Source organism: Lissotriton vulgaris, chromosome 7 (genome assembly GCF_964263255.1).
Source record: "Lissotriton vulgaris chromosome 7, aLisVul1.2, whole genome shotgun sequence".
NCBI classification, from domain to species: Eukaryota; Metazoa; Chordata; class Amphibia; order Caudata; family Salamandridae; genus Lissotriton; species Lissotriton vulgaris.
In genome coordinates, this window is record NC_141695.1 from 719,262,303 (window position 1) to 719,274,682 (window position 12,380).

At 44.0% G+C, this 12,380-nt stretch overlaps 1 protein-coding gene across 8 annotated transcripts in view; it reads left to right on the forward strand.

Moving 5' to 3' along the window:
- ARSG (arylsulfatase G) overlaps window positions 1-12,380 on the forward strand; it is a 2,325,381-nt gene that overhangs the window by 1,163,786 nt on the left and 1,149,215 nt on the right. The gene's annotated exons all lie outside the window — the stretch shown is intronic.

Sequence of the window (12,380 nt, forward strand, 5' to 3'; positions counted from 1 at the left end):
ACTCGCCCCGCGGTCGGTCCGACACAATTGCTTGGCAGTCCAGGGCAGGTTTGCGCCCCCAGTCTGGCCCTGAAAGGGACCATCCACATGACAGAGCTTATTCAGAGATGGGTGGCAGCCGTTAAGTTACTCGAACGTGTAAATATTGACGAGTTTAACCCGCTTTAAAACACCCAAGGAAGGGATACTGAGCTGAAATTAACACATCATGTCGTGCAGAAAGGTCGACCATGTTTAAAATAAAGACAGTTGTTGTAAAGAAAGGGGTGGGGTCTGCGTTCCCTTAAAATAGACCTTTAAAGAACATTCAGGGAGTGCCCTAAATTTAGCTGCAGCTGCATGCTTTCATGTTTGCATTTGCACTATTAAAGTAAGCAATTGTGCCGTCTTCGAAGTTTAATTATACGTAGTTCACAGAGGGGGGGGGGGGGGGATAATTCCACTGTGATGGCTTTTGCCCATTGTAGTCTAATGTCTGTATTTAAAGTAGACATAGGTTGCTTCATTATTATGTAAAGTCAATGTGACATGAAAAGACTACGTTTGTTAATGATATGGGCAAAGTGTTGCTAAACAGGGTGGAGGGGTACTTTTCCTGCTCCCGTACCAGCTTGCAATTGCCAGTACTACTTAAGACTATGTACTGTTCTAATGTTACTTTTTTGGGAAATGCTCAACAAACCGGAGAGCTAAGCCATCTACATATGCTGCGCATTGTGACCACAGTTGAACCAATAAGAGAATATCTTCTCAATTGTTTTTTTAAAAATCCAGGTTACATAAAAACTACACAAAAACCATCTTTCTTAAATCCCATCTTTTTACAAGGCTGGATGCTTCGTCTTTTTAAAATCTCAAGTGTGTGTGCTATCTACCCCCAGGCAGTGCTTAATTTGTAAAATATTAAGTGCCATGCCCCTGACCAGGAGGCCACCGCAGCTTGCACCACCCATTGCCCCATATTCGCTGCCAATGATGGTATTTTTAATGTATATTGTATTCATAAACAACCATGGTTCCCCTCATCTCTAAATCAGATGAGCAGCACCACCATATGCCAGAGTGTCATAAGTGTGGTGATGACAATTAAGTGCCGGTGCTGAGTACCGGAAACCAATTAAGTGCCGGTGCCGAGCATCGGAAACCACTGGCTCAAATTAAGCACTGCCCCCAGGTATAATAGTGCCATCGCCACATTTCATGGATATTTGTTGGGTCCTCCCCCGCAGGGCCCACCTGCGGCCTGATTCATCATTGGACCCACACCCACATCATCTAGTGTGAGTGGGTGCGCTCTACGTGTTTGTAAGTGGAGCACTTTAAAGGTGCATAGCGAGGGATTGTGACTTAAAATTGCTTCAACGATCCTAAAATTACTTTTTAATGGCCAGGGTCTAAAAACAGTGGGATGTCACAAGGATATGATGGTCCTTGACATCAAAAGATGTATGTGTTTCAGTCGTATGTATAAGACAAAGCACCAGGCAGTGGACCAAACCTAAGTACCTCACACACACTGATTTCTCCTGACAATGTGTTTTCTCAATCATGTAATTTCAAATATTGCAATGTGTGCACCCACGGTAGGCACCCTCTGCCCAATGGGTGCCAACCTACATTAGGTAAAAAGAAGTAAACAGTAGTGCATCACGTTCACAGTTCCAATAATTTCAGATATATACACAAGATTCCAAAATTAGTGGAGATTCTTCTTTTTATTGCTATGACTATGAACCCGTTGGTCGCAAAATGGGATATTGCCTGAGACTGAATTGAAGTGGAAACTGCCCCTCCCCACCCCCTTTTCCCACGATGACTGAGTTGGACCGGGGAGTAGATATTTTTTAGGTAGCTCAGCGTGCAGTTTACAGAACGCAATATTGACTGCACATGTATCTCAAGACATGGAATGTGTGGTCGGACCATTGTTTCTGATGGGGAATAAACTGTGGGAGGATTTTGGACTGGCTTGTTGTCAATGCTTAACATAAGCAGTATGAAATATTTAACATTTTATTTGTGGGTGCTGTACTAGTGTAGCAATTATTATTTTAAATGTATGAAAATGTCAATAGAATGAGGTGTTAAAAAAAAAGAAAACACTTGAGAGAGGCCTTGGCAATTTAACATGTTTTGCTGTCCTGTTGGATCAGCATCACAGCCACCCACCTTCTGGGCAATCAGAACACCAAAGTTAGCATGTTGATCAGACATTCACATTTGTTAACATAAATGTTTACAGAACAACCAAATGCTCAGTGGGATCTTCTCCACATGGTAACTCTAGACATTCACTTGTGGCAACAGGAAATGCTAAATGTATAGAATATGAATCCAATTTCAGACAGCTCAATCCCTGGAGAATCTCTTTTTTAGGTCTTGCCTGGCGTTAGAAGCGCGTATGCGCTGCTCTCGCCATGCAAGGGCTTCTTGGAATCAATATGGATTCCAAAGCTTTCAGAGGCGGACTTGAAGCCCCATCCATCTTTTTCATTCGCCGGCCTCATCCTCCATGCTAAACGCGGGCTCACGATTGAAAAGGAGGCTTCAAAGTCACTCCTTGTTATCGCCCTGTCCACTTTTGGCCCTGCCCACCGGGATTTGATCTCTCACTTGTGGCATTACACACTCTCCTTCATTAGCAGCTAAGCTCTATATTTTTCACACAGCGCCGACAGCTTGTTTAAAATGCGCCTCGGCGTGCTCCTGTTGCCACCTTCCTCGGGCCAAGCCTTGTTTTTTTATTTGTCCTCTGTTGAATTGTGTCTACCCTGTCATCCCAGAAATGTACTGCCCAGCTTTTGCTGTTGGAAACATTTTTTAGGAAAGTTGCCTTTGAATTTTCAGGATTTCTAAGGGTAGCGCATGGCACTTTATGATTTTGCATTATTTATGGCCCTTGAACAATTCTTTGCTTTTTAGAACGTATCAACAATAATTAAACACTTTTATGCTCCGCTCCAGATGTTTTAAATTAGCAACAATCCGAACCATAATCACTGTTAGTAGACTAGACCATTGAGATTTCTCATCCTCCAGCTGCAGTTTTTGGAAACTGTTAAAGGGTTATGTAGTGAGGCCCAGGTGGTTTTAACATTTGATGTGAATACACCGCCACATGTCCAGAAACCCTCAGATGTTTCCGCACAATAGCTTGCGAGGTGCCAATGTGTCTTAACTTTTTACAAACTGACTGTGATGTACATAGTGACAATGTTTTTTTATGCATTGATTTCACTCCTTCACATTATTAGTTTATACTGCTGTCACTTTAAGGGACTGGAATGCCTAAATAAAGTATTTAACCTGTTGAATCAAACTGGATCTGGCGCAGAGATGTAGAATAAATTTGTCATGGTATGCAAAAATTCAGACAACCCCAATGGTAACTTAATATAAAAGTTGAAGCGAAACGTTTTTAATGAACAATATTTAACCCGGTCGGGATTTTTTCCTACCACCTGCAATGAACATGTGAGCAGATGTCAGCAGTGAGCGCTTAACCCAATGAGCTAGGATTGACAGGGGGGCCACAGGATGCCGAGGGACAGCCTGTCCTCGTTCTCTTAAGCCCTGCTAAGCCTCTCTACTGCGCCCTGGTGCATCAGGGCACAGCACATAAGGCAGCAGAGGAGGACGAGGCACTGTGGGACTCGTGTATTTCACAACCAGTCATCACTGGGCCATCCTAAGGAGTTCTGGGGCCCTGGGCCGGACATACTTTGGGGTACCCTGTTTGAACAATTGTAAATTTATGACACATTTTCAGCTCAACCTAACCCCCTAACCCCCTTCACCAGTGTGTGAGAGAGAGAGCGGGGGAGAGAAAGGCGGGTTTACTGATTGGTGAGGTGATTGGTGAGGTAGAGAGAGGCGAGGTACAAGGATATAGAGGTGAAGAGAGAAAAAGCAGAGAAATGTGAGGTAGATAGAAATAGGTAAAGAGAGGGACTAGGAAGACAGGACGTAGGAGTCAGTTATAGGGAGGTAGAGGTATATAAGGGGAGGGAACTGTGCAAGAAGAGAGGTGAAAGCACAACAAATGAGCGGGGCAGAGAAAGTGGTTGGTTGAAAGGTGGTAAAGGGTGGGCAGGGAGAACTAGAGGTAGGCAGAGAGCGGAGGGGAGAGAGGGCGTTAGAGTGAGGGAGGGAGAAGAGAGAGAGCCATAGAGGGAGGGAGAGAAGAGAGAGAGCAATAGAGTGAGAGAGAGAGAAGACAGAGAGACATGGAGGGAGAGAGAGAGAAAAAGTGAGAGTATTTTGCGACCGCGTTTTTCATTTCCCATGAAGCCCCTCTTATTCTACGAAGAAGAAAACTCTTCGTAAACATCGGTGTATATCGATGGCTCGCAGGTCGCATGTCGCAGGCGATGGAAATGACACTGTGCCAAAGTGTCATGCGATTCAAAATAATTGATTCCATATAAGTCTTAGTAATGCAGCTGTATTAGACGTAGGAGTGTTTCTCTGTACAGCACGAGGCGCTAGATACAGCTGCATTACTAAGACTTCTAAGGAATCAATTGTCCAAATACTTGGAGCCCAATTCACAAATTGATTTAGGAGCACAGTTTCACCTAGTACTTTCTATAGTTCTGACCTTTTACTGTCAGTGTGGGCGCCTGTGTGTGTGTATGTATGTATGTATATATATATATATATATATATATATATATATATATATATATATATATATATATATATTTATTCCATTCCTTCCTGCTTCTCCAGGTTTGGCATGCAGGACACAAAGACCGCCACACAGCTTTTCCAGTTCAAAAAGGTCAGTTTATTATCGCCTTCTGTTTCTCTCTGGCATGACGCGTTATATATATATATACACACACACACTCTCTCTCTCTCTCTCTCTCTCTCTCCCTCTCTCCTCCCTCTCTTCCCCCTCCACCCCCCCCACACAAAAGAAAGTCAGAGCTAAAAATGTTTACTGAGTGTGAACTATAGAAAGCCAGTCAACTTCAAGTACAAGAGAGCAGCAAACAAAAAAAAGCATTGGCATAGCCAATAGGTCTCGCCTTTGGGACCTTATAAGTGTTTAGCCATGCAACAGTTGATGTTGTTGCACCAAGGATATTGTGCTGGATAACCAAACACTTATAAGGTCCCAAAGGTGAGACCTATTGGCTTTGCCAATACTTGTTATGGTATGGTCAGATAACATTTCTTAACAGTGTTGCTCCATTTTCTGTCTTCCCTAGAGGCCAAATAGGTTTAAGGAGCACAAGACGAAAATGAATTTAATAGCACCAAATTGCCTTTGCGAGTGTTATCCAGATCTTCATTCCCAAGTACTCTACAAGAAGCTTCCATGCAGACTGAGTCTTCTGTCCATGATCCTGTTAAATAGCGTTCCTTGCTGAACTTGACCATCTTACTCCTCAGTATGTGCTGGACAGGTATTTTAATCTACCACCAGACTGCATGCATATCCTAAAAGTGGTGACTCATCCATCCAAAGATTTTCTAAAGGTTGACGTGGAATACTTTGTGCTTCTGGTATCTGTTGAAAGCAAACCGACCCAAAAAATATTTTTAAAAGTTTACTACCTTACCTTTCATATTTGAAAACATCTGATCTTTAATTCTTTTCTGTTAAAGTGTATTTGGATGCCGTCGGTGTCTATGACTTTCCATCAATGATTAAAATGGAATGGGTTTAAAGAACCTTTAGGAAGTACAGCCGCAATGACTTTGCTTGGTGAACATTACTCTGTAGCTATTAGAAAACTAAAATGCCTCCTGCCATCCATTCAACAGAAAGTCAAAAGCAACTCACTATGCTCCAAAATTTCCAGAATTATTCCCGCTTCCTCTTTTGTCTTCTTAGTAAAGGTACCTCATATCTAAGGTCTAGGACACTGGATACAAATGCCTAATGTGCACGGCTCTATGTCTCCATCAAATAATGAAGTACTTAAGTTGCATAGAGAATATGCTGTATGTATATTCAGCAATTTTGGAACAACCTTAACCATGATTTCAATTGCCATCTCTTGCTTATCATGTCGGAGAAACAATAAAGAGTTGCCAAACCTTTTCCCTATCCCATGATTTTCTACCCTTTAACTCAAGCTTCCCAAATGAAGTGTGGCAAATCAACAAATAGATTATGGTTTTGCTTTACCCTAGTGTAGTAAAGAGGAGGCGATGTAGATTATAAAGGTACTTTAATTAGTTAAGCGTAACTCAAAGATGCCGTCAGCTTATCAACAAGGGGCTCAGCTGCTATCTCCGCATTCGATAGCGAGCGCCTGAGCTGTCAGTGTGGACCATACCAATGTGCGTGAAAGGGAGGGGGAAGCAGAGATGGGAAAGGAGCATACCAAGTTACAACACATCATCCTCCCTAGGGAAAGAGGAAAGGAGGGGGGAAGGTGAAGGAGACTGGGAAAACCGGGGAGGGGGAAAGTGGTGACGCACCCCACCCACAACAATGGTCCATGGTCTTTCGCAGAAGACCCTTTAGAAATACAATACTTTGCATTAACATAGCAGATCACGATCTCATTATGTATTGTTTGTGCCAGTGGGGAGGGATCCTAGGTCTATCACTCTTCCTGTGTTGTCTGTCCCCCTCATTGAGGTCTCCACCCTCCATTCCTCTTAAGCCTGACCTAGCTTCTCTCCCCTCTGTGGGCACCACCCGATCGTGGCTCCATAATCTTCCATCTTCCATGACCACGGAGTTCTTTTTTGGCATTCTGATGGTACTGGGAGCATAGAACTTTTCGCCACCTTTCCTTAGTCTTTCTGGTTTACTGACGTAGACTTTTTGTCCTCGCTGTAACTCTCTCTCCTTGACTCCCCACTTCCTGTCGTACCATTCCTTGTATTTCCTTTGATTGGTTTCTATCCTTCTCTTGATCTCTTTGGGATCGGTCTCCTCTATTTGCTTTCTTCCCATCCAATTTGGGGTCAGCTTCGTTCCAGCTTTCCTTCCTCTCAGCAACTCGAAAGGAGTACATCCTGTAGATTATTTTGGCGTGGTGTGGTATGCCCACAGCATGTCTCTTATTGCCTCCTCAATGTTTTCTCCAGCTTGATTAGCCAGCTGCATGCACTCTTTCAACATGCGGTTGACTATTTCCACCTTGCCATTTGCCTTTGGGCAATATAGTGGGGTGCGGATATGGGCTATGGAGCAGTCCTTCAGAAAATCCCTCATCTCTTCAGAAATTAGCTGCACCCCATTATCCGTCACCAGAGTCAACGGGATGCCTTCTCTCGAGAACACCTCCTTCATGAACTCAATGATCGACCTTGTGTTCACGTTATGGATCATCTTGCATGTGATCCAGCTGGACTAGTAATCCACCAGAACTAGTAGGTACCAATCCTGGGGCCCTTTGCCATGGATGGGCCCGGCTATGTCGAATCCTAACTTGTCCCAGGGAATCTCTGGAACTTCCACCGGTGACAATGGTGCTCTTCTAGTGACTTTTGACTTGTCACTCAGGCTGCATGCGTAGCAGTCCCGCACTTTGTCTTCCATCTCACTGTCCATAGCTGGAAACCAGTAGTCCATTCGTAGTCTCGCTTTGCTCAAACTGCGGCCCAGGTGACCTTCATGCGCAAGCTCCACGATCTGGTTTCTTAAAGCCTCCGGTGGAACGAGCTTCCCGGACTTAAGTATGAAATCTCCTTCAACTGACAGATCTTCCCGCACATTCCAATATGGTTGGATGTCGTCCTCCATGTCCTTACACTTCTTTGGCCATCCTGTGAGGATATGTTTCTTCACCTTCTTCATGACTTCATCTTGTTCCATCTGGGTTATCCAAGCATTTTTTTCCACTGCTGCTAGACTCACTTCCAGAATGGAGTCACCACTCAACTCTTCGTCCTCCTCTCCTTCTGCTGGTGCTCTCGATAAAAAATCTGCAACCCTGTTCTGTTGCCCTGGGATATAAGTCACTTTGAAATTATATGCTTGTAGTCCCACAGCCCATTTGGCTATGCAGGGTGTCATGCTTTCCATGTCTTTATTTGTGAAGAGTGAGACCAGGGGTTTGTGGTCAGTCTGTACCTCAAACGGAATGCCCCATATGAAAAACTTGTAGTGACGGATAGCCCAATATACCGCCAGTGCCTCTTTCTCTATGGTCGAATAATTCGCTTCTGATGAAGTAAGGGTCCTTGATGCAAAGGCCACCACTTTGACTTTGCTTCCCTCTCTTTGTGCTAATGTCGCCCCAATGCCTCTTTTGCTGGCATCTGTCGATATGATGGTGGCTCCATTAGGGTCGAATTTTCCAATGTATGGGGCTTCAATGATTGCCTTCTTTATGCTCTTCATGGACATCTCTTGTTCCTTTCCCCACGCAAATACACTATCTTTCTTGATCAAATCTCTGAGTGGCTGCGACACCATGGCAAAGTCCTTGATAAATTTAGCCATGTATTCAGCAAGCTCTAAGAACGACAGTATGTCCTCTTTGCTTTTGGGTGTGGGGGCGTCTCTCACTGCTCTGACTAAGTCGTACTTAGGCTTGATACCTTCCTCCGATAAAGTGTGTCCAAGGTAGTCCACCGAGCTTACTCCTAGCTTGCACTTGCTTGGTTTAGTGGTGAACCCAACTTCCTTCAGCTTCTCTAATACTTTCTTTGCCATCTCATTGTGTTCTTCATCGCTACTTCCATAGATCAGTATGTCATCTTGGAAACATATGGTCTTCTTGCAGTCTTTCAGCACATGTTGCATGACTCTTTGGAAGGCTGCGGCCGCGGACGCCAAGCCAAATGGCATTCGCTGAAACTTAAAGTTGCCAAAAGGAGTGGTGAAGGCCGTTAAAATTTGCGAATCAGGATGCAGTTTGATTGGGTAATAAGCAGAGGAAAGGTCTAATACACTGAAATACTTGGCCCCCCGGATTGTGCTCAACATCTCACTGATACGGGGAAGAGGAAACCTGTCCACCAGGATGTTTGCATTTAGATCCCTCAGGTCCACGCAGAGTCTTATGCTGTTTCCTCCATCTTTTGCCGTGATCACAATCGGGGCCAGCCATGCTGAACTCTCAATTTCGGTGATAACTCCTTGACTGACCAACCTTTGAAGTTCTTGCTGAAGGGGTTCTCTCATTCGCAACGGAATTGACCTTGTCTTGTGCACTACTGGTACTGCCTCCTTGAGAATAATCTTGTGCATATAGTTTTTAAATACACCTAGCCTTTCACTGAACACCTCCTTAAACTCTTCTGTGAGGTCCCCCGCTATGCCTGCCGGATTAATTAGTAACACCTGCTCTTTGTTATATGGGTCTAGTTTCATACCCAACTCCTTCTGGTGTTTCCAGCCCAATAAGGTCAAGCCACTGGTGGACACATACACTTTCCCCACCGTGTGCCTGTCTTTAAATGAGATTCTCATGGTTACCATTCCCTTAAAGGGATTTTTCCCTTGTTGTACCCCTTGGGACTGATATCTGCTTGCATCATTTTAATGGGGTGATGAGCAAATTTGTCTTCAAATACACATTTGTCTACCAACGTATAGGGTGAACATGAATCAGCATACATACTGAACTTAATACCATCAAGTAAAACATCACATTTGGGATAGATGTCATCATTGTTTTCATCCTCTTCCTCTACTTGGAAGATATACAATTTCTCCCCCTCCTCTTCCTGAGGTGATTCCTCAATTGCATGTACAGCTTTGCTGGGTGCCTTACACACTTTTGAATAGTGCCCCCACCTGTTACACTTCCTGCATTGTACATTTCTCGCTGGACACTTCCAGTTGTTGGCCAAGTGATTGGGACTACCACACTTATAACATACCATAGAACCTGTCTTACTGCGAACCATCTCTTTACTCTTTTCCCCTAATTTACATATGGTTTCGCCTTCCATGTGGTTCTTGTTATCTGCCCTCTCTTTGTTTGTCCCCTCCTGTGGTTTCATTTCCCTCATGCACCGCGCAGTGTGTTCTAGGCCCTTAGCTATGTTGATAGCTTCTTCTAAGTTAGGGTTCTTGGTGAGTAATTCCTCTTGTGTTTTGGTATCATTAGTACATCTAACGAGTTGGTCTCTAATCAACGAGTCTGTGAGTTGCCCAAATTCACATGTTGCTGACAATCCTCTCAACACTGCTATGTACGCACTCACCCTCTCCTCCTTCTTCTGTACCCTCTTGAAAACTTGTGTCTTTCCATCACCACATTTATTTTTTCTTTAAAGTGTGATTCTAACTCCCTCAAAGTGCTCTCGCAGATATTGATACCCTCCACTACTTCCTCTTGATCATCCTCCACCAGTCTCCCTGTTATGTCTTCATAAATCTTTCTTCCATGTGTGCCTAAATTGTGGAGTAGTATGTGCTGTTTCCTTATGTTAGAATAATTACTACCTCCTATGGCAATAAGATATGACTTAAATATGCCTTCCCACCTCCTCCAGGGAATAACTGGTTCCCCCAATTCATTCAGAAAAGGTGGAGGCTGACTCATGCCTGCACCTGCCATTGCCATGAACTGACTAGATTTCTCAAAACACCCTTTATGAATAAGCAGGTAAAGGAAGAGTTAATAAAACTGAAAGGGATATGCTCAGGAGAATACTTCCACTACAAACAGTCCCGTGAAAATTACACTTTTTTCCACACAGAACTCAGTCTCCCACATCAGAACATGTTTTACCACACAACTGAAAGTACTTTTCCTTTCAAAAAGTCCCCTTTCTTTTCCTATGGTTCACTGACTTATAAACCAATGGAGGAGCACACTCCTCCCCACTTGGCGGGAACTTCCTGTGGTGTAGTGTCTCTCGACGTAGATCCTGTCAGAACGAGACAGCCTTAGAAGAGGGTAAGTCTGAGCCCTACGCTGTGTTGCAATAGTTGGGTTTGCTCTTAAAGTTCCTTTAATTGACCCGTTTCAACTTTACTGACAGAAAATTCATTGGCTCGCGTTCTGGGAAGGTGCGTGTTGAACGCTGCTCTTTCTTTTCTCTGCTTGCCGTCGCGCCTGCCCTGCGCTGCTGCTAGACCCAGATGACGAGGCTTCCACACGAGCGCCGGCGCCTGATCAAAGCCGTGTGGTGACCGAAAACACAGCGCGGTTGTTAACTCTCCTTTGCCGGTTCAATCATACGTTCCGTAGCTCGCAAAGTGCCGCCTCAAAAAACAATTTTCTGGTCACGTCGCTGCACTAATTAGAATCAACGCCACCCCTGTGCCCGACCTGACACACGAATGCGCCGCTTTCCCCTCCGTTTATCCTTCACGCTGCTAGCCCACTAAAATACGCTGACACTCTATCACATGTAAGCTCGGAACGCTTTCATTTCAATCAGGCTGCCAGGGCTTAGAACCACAGCCGCAAAGTCACTTAGCTCCCTTCAGTAGATCACCATAGACTTCGATGAATTTTCTCTTGACAAGCATGGATTTCACTCCAGGGAGACGGCATCCACTGTCCCTGGCACAGTCTCCTCACCTCGTCGCCAACAAATGTAGTAAAGAGGAGGCGATGTAGATTATAAAGGCACTTTAATTAGTTAAGCGTAACTCAAAGATGCCGTCAGCTTATCAACAAGGGGCTCAGCTGCTATCTCCGCATTCGATAGCGAGCGCCTGAGCTGTCAGTGTGGACCATACCAATGTGCGTGAAAGGGAGGGGAAGCAGAGATGGGAAAGGAGTATACCAAGTTACAACACCCATTTTTCAATATAGTCCTTCACCAAAAAGGATGACATTACTGCCTCCTACTATCAAGTTGTATTTTGGCAAAGCGTCACCCTGGATCAAGTTATATTTCCTGTTAGCACATGCATTAGTGGACTATAGTCTAGAACCCTGATGATTGTTATTCTGTGACTCTCATTCTTACTCGTTCAGAGTAATCATGCCTCTTTAACAGTGAGGAGACTCTTTTTTTTAATGCACCAAGTATAATAGAGAGCAAAGGTACAAAGGAGAGAAAAGGTACAATGGGCCAGATTCATCAAACAAAAATCCGCTCGCAAAGGGCCAGATTATGAGAATCTGGCCATTTGCGAGCGGTATTTTTGCATTTGGGATGCATCAACCCAAATGCAAAAATCGCAATTTTAGAAATCGCTAAATTGCGATTATTTGCATTTAAGGAATCTCAATTTGAGATTCCTTAAATGCAATGCATGAAAGTTTTTAAAATAGCCAATTTGCTAATAGGGCACGCAAATTACCATGAAGTACAACTAATTTGCAAAAACTTTGAAAAATGCACTAAAGTGCATTTTTCAAAGTTTCATGTTGCTCACACACATGCCAATTGGGTTGTTGATGCATCTGGGGGAATGTCTCTTATGAGATCATTACAGATGACACGGAAAAGTGGAAACATTTATATTTTCACTGAAGTCCAGTTTTAAACACCAG